General features: G+C 46.6%; 1 protein-coding gene across 4 annotated transcripts in view; it reads right to left on the bottom strand.

Moving 5' to 3' along the window:
- AGAP1 (ArfGAP with GTPase domain, ankyrin repeat and PH domain 1) overlaps positions 1-12,874 on the bottom strand; it is a 642,705-nt gene that overhangs the window by 519,662 nt on the left and 110,169 nt on the right. The window lies entirely within an intron of this gene.

Below are 12,874 nucleotides of genomic sequence, written 5' to 3' on the forward strand. Positions count from 1 at the left end.
TCTTGGCTGATGCTCCACTAGATGTGAGCTACTCAACTCAGTTCAGTTAACTCGCTGGCCCCTACAAACCCACACCACCACAAAGGAGACTCAGGTCCCCCAACTACCATCTTAGTATGTATTTAAATTCAAAAGTGCATGCATGCATATCCCAAAACTATGCACTGCATCCACTTAGTTAATAAAAGAAATCTGAATTCGGAGTGTTTTTAAAAATAAGAAACAAAATTCATGTATGTAAGACATGTTTCTATCCAAATTATTAGCCAGGCCACAGAAATAGAGATTATAACCCAAAAACAAATGTTCTTTTGTTTGAGATGGAGTCTCACTCTGTCGCCCAGGCTGGAGTGCAGTGGCGGGATCTTGGCTCACTGCAACCTCCGCCTCCCAGGTTCAAGTGATTCTCCTGCCTCAGCGTCCCAAGTAGCTGGGATTACAGGTGCCCACCGTCATACCTGGCTAATTTTTGTATTTTTAGTAGAGACAAGAGTTTCACCATGTTGGCCAGGCTGGCCTCAAACCCCTGACCTCAGGTGATCCACCCACCTTGGCCTCCCAAAGTGCTCGGATTACAGGTGTGAGCCACCGCACCTGGCCAAAATCAAATGTTCTTTACAACAACAAAATTAACAGCAAGCACACTGCTGATTTGGGGCTTCATGATTTCAACCACTATTCTAATTTCCTCTTAAAAATCAAAAATGTTTTCAAGAATTGTTTGTAGAAAAAGTAACTTGGCTGTGCTTTGAACATTAACACAATCTAATTCTCTGGACATTTTAACCTAGTTTTTGAAAGTTATTATTTTAACTGCTGTTCCTCATCTATTCACATGTGTTTGTTTTGTGTTTTAAGAACATTTTTCCCCCTACATTACGATTAATTCTTAAAATTAAAGTCACAATCCCCTGGTAAAGCCACTTCAGCATGCCAAAAATGAAAGCAAATGTTTCCCTTCTTTACTGCAAATTCATAAAATGTGAGCCCAGCCCAATCCCTAGAGAGCTGATGTGACTTTGACTTTTCAACTCTTTCGAAGCTTAAAAAAAAAAAAAAATAAACAAAAATTAAAGATTCACATTTGTTCATTTTGCAAGCATCCCTAGGGAAGTTAACAATGGTATTTAAAAATTACAAGATACACCCCTCCTCACTTCAGCGAGGCAACAAAAAGTATGTTTCCTAAGTGTTAGTTAAGCTACAAAATGATTTTTAAAATCATACATTCAGAATTTTGTTTTCCCTATTTGTTTTTAAATCTGTTCAGGACAGAAACGTTTATTAAGGGTCTACTCTGTGCTAGGCACCAAGCATTTTCAAGTTGAACACAACTGGGCAGAATGAAACCACAGGTGGGGTAGGAAGCCAGAAACTTACGAAGTTTTCTCTACCCACAAATGTGTTTTATTTAACGAGTTTAATCAATCTAGGGTTAAAAGAAGATAAGTAGAAATGAAATTGCTAGGTCAGAGGCCAAATACATTGTTAGGGTTTTTATTACAGTTTGACAAATTTCTCTCCAGAGGGCTATCTCAATTTAGATTTTTCCCACTAAAATGTAAAAGGGGAACTATTTTCCATCACCTTCACCAACACTGGGACTTTGTTTTTAACACTGAACTTAACCAGATGAAAAGAAAGAGGTCACCTGTCTTTTTTTTTTTTTTTTTTGAGATGGAGTCTCACTCTGTCACCAGGCTGGAGTGCAGTGGCGCAATCTCCGCTCACTGCAACCTCCGCCTCCTGAGTTTAAGTGATTCTCCTGCCTCAGCCTCCCCAGTAGCTGGGTCTACAGGTGCACGTCACCACACCCAACTAATTTCTGTATTTTTAGTAGAGATAGGGTTTCATCATGTTGGCCAGGATGGTCTTGATCTCTTGACCTCGTGATCTGCCTGACTCTACCTCCCAAAGTGCTGGGATTACAGGCTTGAGCCACTGTGCCCGGCCCAGAAGTCACCTGTCATTTTGTTATTCTTTAATCAACAAAGCCAAATATATTTACATCTTAATTGCTCCTTTGTTTCTTCTTCTATGAATTTTGTGCCCATTTCCTTTAATTAGGAAATATTTGTTTTTCTTATTGTTTTGTAAGAACTCTTTACATATAGAAGACAATGCTCTATATGTAATATATATTTTTGTTGTTCTTTTAATTTTGCTACAAGTGTTTGTGCTGTTCAGAAGGTGTTCTGCTGTTCAGATGCTGTCAAAGTAATCCCCTTTCATTTATTTTCTGCCCTTGAAGTCCATCCCAAGAATATATGAACACTCAAAAATTCATTTTTTGAGGAAAGGATTCTGTCTTTGGAATGGCTATGAGCACAAAAAGAAAAAACAATAATTTGACCTAGTTTCACAATAACCCAGCTCCCCAAGAGGCAAAATGCATAGCTATCCTGTGAAGTCAGGGGAGCAGAGGAAAGCTGACCCCACTTCCTTAAAATACTTTCTCTTGGCATTAAAAAATAGGTTGCAATGGCTCAGAGATGAGAATCATGCCAAATGTGCATTTGATCCTTGCTTACGGATAAATTTAGGCAAGATTTAATAAATTCTCTGCCTACAAACAGTAGAGAGATAATGCTTTGAAAAAAATAGCTCAGGCTGTGAGTAAAGAATGGGATCATTCCAACTTTTGGTCATATTAGATCACTCCAATTGTAACAATACTGGCAAGCTCCTCAGTGGGACCCATTAGAAGGCGGTGCGAGGCAGAGCAGGGAGGATGGATGCTGTAGTCACATGCCCTTTGAAGTCTGCTTCTAACTCCCAACCATGTGACCCTGGACGACCCAACCGAGGCTGGGGACGTCCCTGGACCGTGCAAGCTGGCTGGCAGTGGAAGTGACAACACCCGCCTCTGTGGGTTGTCATAGCAATCAACTGAAGGAGCAGAGGCTGCTCGTTCCCTGCGCAGAGGAGTCATGCGTACTTGCACGCTTCATGGAAGGGGTTGTAATCATTTGCATTTTATTAGAAATTTTAAAAAACCACACCGCCAGGAAAACCACTCACCTCGAATAGCCTCCTTTATTTGAGCGCACCACACACAGGCAGAAGTTTACTTGGACTTTGACTATTTTCAAGTCGTCCCCAGTGAACCAAATTTGTTGTAAAATATCACATATGGCATTGGGCTCTGAGTAGAGAAAACATCTCAGCTAAACCATTAATTTAATAGCCACAGAATCAAACTGATTCCCTCAGAGGCCAAGAAAAAGGGGAAACACAGCACCCTCTTGGTACCCAACGCTGTGTTCTATTTCGCACAAAAGAACTCATGGTGAATATTGAGTTAGCCAGTCTAGCATCTTCCCTAAGCGTGTGGAAAAAGGGGCCTGTCCCTCAGGCTGGCACACCCCAAACCACAAGCCAATCTGCAATGAGGGCAGAGAGCCAACCCACACTCCTGCAGGCCTGGGTGCTCTGGATGGAAATGAAACTGATAACAGATTTTACACCAGACAGCCTTCAATGACTTTCCACTGCTCACGGGCTAAAGAGCAAAGCCCCCACCCCTCGCCATGTTTCTCCTTGCCTTCTCTCTCCCTTGAGCCACAACTGCCTTCTCCCCTCCCCAGATACATCTAGCCCATCACAGGCCCTTTGCTGCTGCTCCTCTGAGATGACACACACTCCTACACCATCTGAGACCTGAAGCAAGAGCGGCAGCTCCCTAGAAAACTCCCACTCGCCAGCAGCCCTTTCCAGATCCCGCTTTCGTTATACACGCTCCAGCACCAGCCACCTCCCCGCTTTAAGTGACACTGGCCACACTGCTAACTGTATGATTATGGGGTGACTCTGGTTCCGGATCCCACTTTTGTCATACACGCTCCAACACCAGCCACTTCCCCACTTTAAGTGACACTGACCACACTGCTAACTGTATGATTAAGGGGTGACTCTGGCCAATGTCACCATCCCTTCTAGATTCCAAGGACCCCCTGAGGCCAAAGACCTTGCCTGCTTCTGCTCACCTAGCACATTCGCAGATGCACAATCAATATTTGGTGAATCAATATATGAATAGATACCACACAAGAAAACTTAATGCTTTTGAGTATTTGGCCAAAATACACACAAGGGAAAAAAAGAAAAAAAAAAACCATACCAAAGATTCTGAATTCTGACTCATGCACAATATTCCCATTAACAAAGGGTTCTTGCAGGCTACCGCTAGCCAGGTGTCACCTAAGTCCCCTACACAGCAGATGGACAAGGCCACCCTGCGGGCCGCACAGCGCTGCTATATGCTAATTCACTGTTAATTACAGCCTCTCCTCGAACTGCAGGAGGAGCCTCATTCTATAGGGAGGGCCGCGCCAATCAGGCACATTCACAAAGGAATATTTTAAAGTAATTACCAGTTTATATTAATCTTTCTTTTAATTTATCAGTAGATCACCTGGAATAATAGCAATAAAGTGGTTCTAGTTACCTGTGATTTATTTTCCTCTTTTATTCTCTTCCTTACCATTTCTTGTAATTTTTTTAGGGAGAATGGGGAGATACAGGGAGAGAGGCAAGAAGGCGTTAGTATTTACCTAAAAACACTTTCCCTGGCCTCTATCACCTTCAGGAGAATGAAGTGTTCTGCTGGTTTCTGAATCCACAGTTTCTACTCAAAAAGATGTATGTCTTCTCATTGAAGGCAGCAAAAAGGTTTGGGTAACAGCTCTCAAAATATGCATTAAGTATAAACAACTTTGGATTTTAAGACAGAACCCATTTTCTTATCAAATAAGCTGCCAAATTAAAAGGTGCTTACAACCCCAGGGCTGCTTGCCTCAAAAATCTCAGGTAAAGAACACCAAATGTGGCCGGCTGCAGTGGCACAGGCCTGTAATCTCAGCACTTTTGGAAGCCGAGGCAGGTGGATCACTTGAGGCCAGGAGTTCAAGACCAGCCTGGCCAACATGGCGAAATCCAGTCTCTACTAAAAATACAAAAAGTAGCTGGGCATGGTGGTGCATGCCTGTAATCCCAGCTACTCGGGAGGCAGAGGTTACACTGAGCTGAGATCGTACCACTGCACTCTATCCAGCCTGGGTGACAGCGTGAGCTCCATCTCAAAAAAAAAAAAAAAAAAACTTAAATGCAAAATTATCTCGTTACAATCTATATATATTTGCTAACCTCACCTAGGAAAGAGAGGTTAACTCCAAATTAGAAGGACATCCTTAGGCATCATCAGAGACGCCTCACATTGGAGAGATAAAAGGCCACAAACATAACCTGGGCTGAGTCTCACATAGACGCAGAAGCCAGAATCCAGAGACGTGGGGTCATTCCCTCCACAAGATCACAACACTGGCTGGCAGGCCAACCTGGAAGCAGATGCCAGGTAGGCATCCAGTATGCAAGCCGAGGTGGGACTCAGCACACCTGGCCGGCAAGCCACCCCATGCAAAAGGACCACTGTGCCCCAAGCGACCCTGGATGCTCTGGTCAGGAATTCCCAAGTTCGGTCCATGTGAACCACAACTGTTCTTACACGAGTTTCACGCATTTGCAGGTTCTATGGAGTCAGGGAGACCCCCACACAGTCACGTTCTTTTCCCTGAGCACCTGAATACAATTAGCTATTAAGTATGTATTTGTCAGTTTGAATAAGTACAAAGGCAAAGACCAATTCATAGATCATCTGGAAGGGTCCAGCACTCTAGGCGCTGCCCCTGAGATCTCATTACCAGGGCCAAGGGCTCCAGCTGACATAAATTATTTACTGCTGTCCTTGCCCTCTGATTATGCACACACATTAAATGCAGCCAAGGGGCATCTGAGCCCCACTTTAACCAGGCACCGCCTCCACGCCACAGGAGAGGTGCAATCAATTCACGAGCACCCCTGAGATGAAAGGTGCTAGTGTAAAATCTGTCCACGTTCTCTTCCTGCACAGCGAACCCGCCCAGTATACACCCAAGCAGCAGGTTACCTGGGCTTCACTGAGAAAAGAAAATGTGTGAAACAATAAGCCATCTGGAAAACAAAGTCCTGAAATTGCACTCAGATTACGATTACAAGTAGAAAATAAAGCATGTCTGATTGCTCTCCAGTGAGACTCTAGGCTGCGGACAGGAATGATTTTACATAATTATTAACATCAACATTGACGGAGGACTGCCTAGCAGGGAGGCCGCTGGGCCGGGTTTGTGACCGCGGCCTAGGATGTGGTCTCAACCCTTAAACCGTGCCCACAAGCACGCCAAACAACAATGCTCCCAGTCACAGAACAGTGACCGTATGTTCCACAACTGGAACAGGGAGGGAAGGATTTCTTTGTCTCCTATGTAAATCTATTTATATGAAAACTCCTACAAAGGTAGGATATTAAAATCATTAATATCATTGATGGATGCTCTTTAAAGAAATGAAGACAGTTATACCAAATCTAGATATTAGCAGAAACTCAAGGTTGTTTTTTCTCTATATAATGTTCCTCACAACTAGTTTACTATCCTGCTTATCAATCAAAAGATCCAAGCCTCCCTGGGCTCCCTGTTCAGAGAACACATATGGAGAGGGATTCTCTAATTACACCACGTCTGTAATCTGCAGGCCTGGGCACCACAGGGAAGTACACAGGCATCATAAATCACCACCTCAAAACAGGAATCAGAACCACCCACCCCATGTTATCACAGGTGTGTGCAACTGCATACAAACCACTCCTCCAAAATTCAGCTCCTTAACGATAACTATTCATTATGAAAACATGAAGGCTGCATTGAGGATGACCATGACCTTGAATATTAACATCATTTTCTATTATATTCATTGCAGCATCCTGACCTCAAGGGGCTTGCAATCTGAAAGGGAGACTCTTCATCTCCAGCGAAAGTGTTATGTGGGCCACAAGGGAGTCAAACCAAGACCACCTTTGCAGCTGCCTGAGGAGGTGCTCTGGTAAGACAGCATGAAGTGGTAGTCCCCACGCTAGGCAGGGGAACATTTCAACTGGCAAAATGAAGTGAGAGGTGGAGGATCCAGGAGGGCAGAGTACTCCCCTCGGGGCAGTGGAAGGTCAACACACTAGCCCATCCAGGGAGCTGACTCGGCTATGGGGTCGCAGGCAGGCGGCTGGCAGGCTTCCGGAGGTCATGGTGCACAGTTTCAACGTAGAAGACGGTGCCTTAGGAAGAAAGCCAAGCTAACCTCAGTCAACCACCCTACTGGGTGGCTCTTCAGAGGGGCTGAAAAGGATTACACGCAGGGGACAGGTGAAACGAAACTGGGCTACAGGACAAGAATGAGAAGGTTGTGGGCAGCGGGTGGTGTCAAGGCAGGAAGTAGGACCTGCAAGAGTTTTCTGAACCAGAGCACACCTGTAGCCCAGTCTTAGCGCACCTCCTCCCCAGCCCAGGGTCTCCACTCCAGGGCAGGGAGCTTACGGGAGCACAGTGCATTTGAGGATGGCGGGTCTGCAATGTGGATGTGTGCGGGAAGCGCTGCGCTATGGGCTGCATTGAGCTCTCCTGAAATTCATATTTAAAGCTCTAACCCCCAGTGCGATGGTATCTGAGGTGGGGTCTTTGAAAGGTAATTAGGGTTGGACAAGGTCATAAGGATGGGGCCCTCATGATGGGATTAGCACCCTTATAAAAAGATAGCATAGAGCTGGCATGCTCTGCACCACGTGAGGATAGCAAGAAGGCAGACATCTAGAAGTCAGGACAAGAGTCATCTCTCCAGAGCCCAACCATGCCAGCATCCTGATCTTGGACTTCCAGCCTCTAGAACTGTGAGAAAACGCATTTCTGTGGTTTAAGTCACCCAGCGTCTGGTATTTTGTTATGGCGGCCCAAGCGGACAAGTGCACAGTGGACTCCAAGATGACCAGGTATCAGGGCACAGCAGATGCTGTCTGGCCAACTAAGAGGCTAGAGCCGTGTTCGGTGCAGACTCAAGCAGGCACACAGGATGACTGTGGCTCTATCGGGTAGCAGTCAACACAGATCAGAAGCTAGGAGCTGGGCTGGAGGTCACTCCAAAGGTGGAGACAAGCCTGTCACCATATCTGTGACTAGGAGCTAAAAGTGCTGGCCCTGCACAGAGTTGGGGCACACGCAGGAAAAGCATTGCTGCTGACAACTTTACAATTATCCTACCTTAGCTAAATGGAGCTGTCGCCCAGTGCCAAACTGTCCCTGAGGAAGGAGACATCAGGAATTCTAAGGTGGTTGGCCACTCACTCCCTGCACCCAGCCCAGTGACTTCACCCCATGCACCTGGCGAGCAAGACTCCATTTACCAACCTCTGAAACACGAAGCCAAGAGTTGCACCGTCAATCCTGCCAAGCGCCAAATATGCCCACAGCCTCCCACTACACTTTCTGGCCTGTGAGTTGGGAGTGAAAGTGGCCACATAACTTCTGAGCCACAGCATGCAAGAGCGAACAGAAGACCTCCAGAGCTCCTGTCCCTCCAGTACAGAACCAGGGACGTTTACAATAAGGATGCTCCCTCAGCCCGGGACCCCAGAGCACTGAGACAGGCAGGAGCCCCTCTGCCATCCTCAGCGTGCATGCAGGTCTGGGGTCAAAGCGAGGAGCAGGCCTTCTCTACTGAAAACTTGAGACATGTAGGCTGCCTATGACCACAGCATGCCCAGCCTGCCTTCCCCACACCCTCTCGTGCTTCTTCTACAGCCCAGCCCCTAGTTCTTACATCTTGGAATCTCGAATGATCGTGCCCAGCAGCCCTTGCTATTTTCTCCACCTGTTGTGGAGGCTTCCTGCTCATTCTGAAGCTCTCCCTGCCCCATGTCCCCATGTCCTCTGGCCATGTCAACAGGGACTTCTCCTGCTAGGGACTCAATTTCATTGTGTTCTCTCCCAAGCACCAGTGGCCACATCTGCTTTTCCTTATGTTCCCACAGCTTGATTACGGTCATCATCAGTGATCAAGAAAAAGTGCTCAGAAAGCTGCCTCACTAGGACCTGGTCACAAACCCTCCCAACCATCAAGAAGGAAAACTGCCAAAAATAAGGCAAGAACGAAACAAATTCACCAGCCCCCTGTGATAAGCATCCTTCCCAATGACAAAGCTCTGTGCAAAAATCATTTCTATGCAGAACTTAACCACTGCCTCCTTCCTCCCTCCTTAGTTTCTTAAATTTGCTCTTCTGTAATTATTATTACTACTTCTACTACTATTATTCCTAGTACTATCACTTGCATAGTTGGGGGTATTAGGGATGGGGGGGAAGTCAAGAACAAGCTGAAAGGTTTTATGGCCAAAGGTGGGTCATGCCAGCTCTCAAACCTTCGGACAATCTATTCCAATTTCACCCTTGTCCCCTGATCCCCCAGGCCTCTGACAGACTGACCTCAAGGCCTGCCATCAGTTATATTCCATGGAAAATTGCTCCTCTCTCCCCCACTAAAAAAGTAAGGAGAAGAACAATTTTTTGGATGGAGGCCAAGTAGCAGCAGGGCCTCCGGAATCCGGAGACCTCGTTCCTGTCTTGGCTCCATTGTTTTCTGGGCCTGAGACCCTGGATGCATCCCCCCAGCCACTCTGGGCATCATCGGCTCCCCACTGTCCTTCCATACGTCCAGAGGGCAGGGTTGGTCGCACTGGGAGAGGCAGAGGGTCCCGGCCCAACGCTGGGCCAGGGAGGCTGCCACCGTGGGACCCAGGGCCTGACCACCCCCCTCCCTGAGCACTCCAGGTCTCCATGGCCTGGGGCAGCTCCACCTCCTGAAGGCCCCACCCCACAGAATCCCAGCCAAGCCCTCTCAGCTGGTCTCCAATCAACGAGTTTCCTCCCAGAGCCAGATTACAGGGGGAAAAAAAGACACAATGGAATTTTACAGAATACAGCCATGGATCCAGCCTGCTCTGATTCTGACAGTGTCCAGCATGTCTGCCAACACGCTTTCCCTGCAAGATGAAGAAGGGCTGCTAGACGTGGGCCAAGCAGAGAAGAGATGCTGAGGCTCCGCAAGGGGATGCTCCAGAGGCATCACTCTGTGAAGCCAAAAATGAAAAGTGAGCAAAGTTAAAAACGACCCGGTCAACGTGCAGACGATGCCGACCCGCCCACGCTCTGAGACAGGCAGGCTACGAAGTCAGGGGTAATCTCTTCACCATCCACCTCGTGTCTGAGACAGCAGGCACTCACTCACTCGAGGCACTTCCAAGTCAAAACTCGAAGATCTAGATGCATTTTTTGGTCTAACATATTTCCAAAAGAACAATATTTGTTTTGGTAGAACACAACATCTAGATATTATCTATCCTTTAAAAAATCCTAAAATACTATTAAACCTCAAAGAATGTTCCCCGATAGTGACTTGGGGCCTGGGAATCCAAGCATCCCACCAGCGCAGCAGTCTCGCGCCCTGCTGCCCTTCCACCTCCAGGAGGCTGCCCTCGAGGCTGGCCTGCAGCTTCCCACACCCAAGCCTGCACTTAAAGTGGGATCCAGAGACCTTGGTGGAGGCTCAAAGCTGTCCTCTTGTGTGCACCAGCTGAAGGGGGCCTTACAAGGCTCGGGATCCAGCCCCTTCAGGTGACAGACAAAGCAAAGGCTGAGAAAGGTACCCCCCAAATCAATCTCCATCCTCTGACAGTGGACACCCAGGCCAATGGGCTCCTGGCAAGGCCGCCTGAAGTCAGAACAGCTCTCTTCCTGCCCTGGGCTCTGTGAGTTTGCTTGTTGCTGTGGGGAGTCCTAAAGGTAGACTAATAATTCTGTATAATAGCTAGATTTCCACATAACTGCGAGATTGCATGAATATAAGGTAAACTTTGATCCAAGTACATTGTTTTTAGCACACAGTGGAATATTAGAACCCAAGTACTGGTGGGCTAAATCATGCATCGGGCTTCAACAAAATGTCCTATTTCCCACCCAGCATTCCCTGCATGGTCTAGGGGCAGCCCTGGGTCTGGGCAGGGGTGGGGGGGCTCTGGATTTGGAAACAAAGGAACTCACTGTGGTCCCACCACTGCCCCTTAATGAATCTGGGAAACGTCCCTTACCCAGCTGACCCTGTTTTTTTTTTTTTTGTCAGCGGGATGTAAACAATAATTTAATACCCATTTTTCTCGCCTGCCAGTTTCATGGGCCAGATGAGATAATGTGTGTGAAACAGGTTCGTAAACAATTATAATTTAAGGTAAGCAGTGCTTTTTTTTTTTTTTAGAGGCAGTCTTGCTCTGTCATCAGGCTGGAGTGTAATGGCATGATCTCAGCTCACTGCAGCCTCCGCCTCAAGCAATTCCCCTGCCTCAGCCTCCTGAGTAGCTGGGACTGCAGGCGTGCGCCACCATACCAGGCTAATTTTTTGTATTTTAGTAGAGACAGGGTTTCACCATGTTGGCCACGCTGGTCTCGATCCCCTGACCCTCAGGTGATCCGCCCACCTCGGCCTCCCAAAGTGCTGGGATTAAAGGTGTGAGCCACCAAGCCAACAGGTTTGCAAACAACTGTAAACAATTAAAATTTAAGGTAAGCAGTGCTCCTTCTTTCTTTGAAGTTCTGGCACCAATCAATGCTTCTACGACTCAGGATTGGCTTTCAATTTGGTGACATGCAAGATTCATTCTGATGCCTACTTTTTTAAAAAAAGGTTCATTATGGATGTGATACTAGACATTCCAAACATAAACCCAGATGATGCTTTCACAGAAGTAGTTCTTGGTCTCTGAATCGAGTAACTAATTCCTGCCATCCCCAAACCCCCAAATCTACCAGAGGCTGGCTCCAGGGTGAAGGATGTTCATCTCTGGCAAACAGGTTTTGCTTTCCTTAAAAACAGATACGTGATCAGCTCTCAGCCGCCTGCTGTTGTGGAGAACACAAGTCCTTTCTTCTGCCCCTACATCACATTCACCAAGGGGTTAAAAAAGGGCAGCCACAAACACATGTGAAGCAATGCCAAGGGTGATCAATGGAACACAAGCCACCGGCCAGAGCAGACGCCTCACTTCTCACCTGTGAAAGACCGGGGAAATGGCCGATCTTGGGAACCATGAATATTCAACACTGTTCACAAGAACTCTTCTTCTCTGCAGACCTATAAACATGTTTGCTTGTTTTGTTGTTTTCCTTACAAAACACACACTTATTGGAGAAAGTGTAGAAAATTCTTAAAAAGAAAGAAAAGCGCTGTAATTCTGCCAGGCAAACACATCTTTGTGTCTGCAGACAGCACTTAAGCAACCGGAGTGCTGTTCACCACTACACTGCAGCGGAGGGAGGAGGATGTGCGTGCCTGCGTCGCCATGGCAACACAGGGCGTACACCGCGTCCTCTATACTCGTCGAATCTGCGCTAAAATTCTAGAGTCATTGACTAATTGCTGGTTGAGAACAAATGTTAGACAACAAAAATGTGCTGACCGGGTACAGCTGGCAATTTTTACAAAAGCAGCCTCTTCAAAGACCTCCCTGTTTCTGACGAAGAATGAGTCTAAAATGCTTGAATTTTTGTATGTGTGCCTGCATTTCTTAAATATCGCTTTCCTTCTGGTCTCCCTTAGGGTGTCTTGAATAATTGGTGTTTCCACCCGTTAGGGACCCACACTTGCCTTGGCAACAAGGTAGGGAGAAGATAAATGATGCCGGGATACAAACGGTGGGTACCAGATAATGCCGTGCTGCACAACAAGCTGGAAGGGCTGGCATCGTCTGGTGAAGAACAGATTTTAGGATTAGCTAGAATCTTCTCATGTGGCAAAATTCTGCTCTCTGGGTATTAGCTGTGCAGCCTCGGGGTGGTTACAATCTCCCTAAGCCTGGCTTTCCTCATCTGTAAAATGGGGATAATTAAGAATAACAATATAAATGAAGATGAGGGGCGTGAAATGTAAAACAGCACAGCACCTGGAACGTGGAAAGCACTCAATTATTATT

Source organism: Hylobates moloch, unplaced genomic scaffold (genome assembly GCF_009828535.3).
Source record: "Hylobates moloch isolate HMO894 unplaced genomic scaffold, HMol_V3 SCAFFOLD_1, whole genome shotgun sequence".
NCBI lineage: Eukaryota > Metazoa > Chordata > Mammalia > Primates > Hylobatidae > Hylobates > Hylobates moloch.